Raw genomic sequence first — 1,065 nt, 5'->3', positions numbered from 1 at the left:
CAGAATTGAGATGAACATACTGTCTTGTAGCATAACTGTCAGCTCTAATTAATGACTTTTCGTGGCTGTGAGAATATTTTTTTCCCCCTTTGGTGTTTATCATGAATAAAACAACTCCAAAAAAATATTGTGTTAGTAAGAGACCTGATTTGGATATGACCAAACAGCTTTTTTTTTTTTTTTCAATTTCTAAGATTTTATTAACATGAGTTTTTAAAAACAAACATCCCTAGCAGTGTGAGGGAGAGAGTAGAGAAGAGGGGAGGGGAGAGAACAGGAGGGAAGAGGAGGTGCGGAGTTGAGGGGAGGGCAAGACAGGGCAGGACAGGGGGAAGGAATTCTGCTTTATTGGTAATAAAGCTCCAGGTTCATCCCATCGCAGATTTCATAGTCCCCCAGAGACTGGTCCTTGGAAATCATGTACCACTTCTTCAGGATGGTCTTGTTCCAACAGGTGCCAGTCTGGGCTGCAATCAGCTTCTTAAGGTCCCCGATGGTGTCATCAGTGTTGCACTTAACGCCACCTTCTTCTCTAGACTGTCGTTGCAAACAACCTCGATCATCTTGTCTGGAGCTTTCACAGACATGCACACCCTTGATGGCTGGGTTTTTCTTTTTCTTTTTCTTTTTTTTTTTTTGGCCGGGTTTTTCTTAATATAGTCTATGATGCCCAGAACATAATGGACTTGACAAGCCTTGATTATAGAAACCTCATTAAGTAGAAATATATGTGTTATGCCTTGCTAACAGATTTTAATAACTTGCATACTATCATACTCTGTGGCCTACCTAGTTAAGTATATGGGGAAATTTGAAAAGTTTTTGATAAGTTAATTTTTTTCTGTTCGTTATAGTCATTTTTGAAGCTACAACTATATTTATCATATAATCTGCAAACAGTTGTCATTTTGTAGAGTTTATAAATTTGATCTGTATATAAGAATGAAAACATGTTTGATTTAATCTAAAGTCTGCTTACTTTTGGTTGTCATTCACTTAAATGCACTCGTGATCAAGGAAAAACTTTATAAATGAAATTAGTAAAATGATTGATGTATTCTATTA

At 36.7% G+C, this 1,065-nt stretch overlaps 1 pseudogene; it reads right to left on the bottom strand.

The window, feature by feature from the left end:
• Positions 1 to 345: 345 nt before the first annotated feature.
• LOC112671755 (ubiquitin-like protein 5) lies at positions 346 to 563 on the bottom strand (annotated as a pseudogene).
• Between the last annotated feature and the right edge of the window lie 502 nt (positions 564 to 1,065).

Source organism: Canis lupus, chromosome 32 (assembly GCF_003254725.2).
Source record: "Canis lupus dingo isolate Sandy chromosome 32, ASM325472v2, whole genome shotgun sequence".
Taxonomy (NCBI): Eukaryota; Metazoa; Chordata; class Mammalia; order Carnivora; family Canidae; genus Canis; species Canis lupus.
Note: the sequence above shows the minus strand (reverse complement) of the source record. Positions and strands in the feature narration are given on the sequence as shown.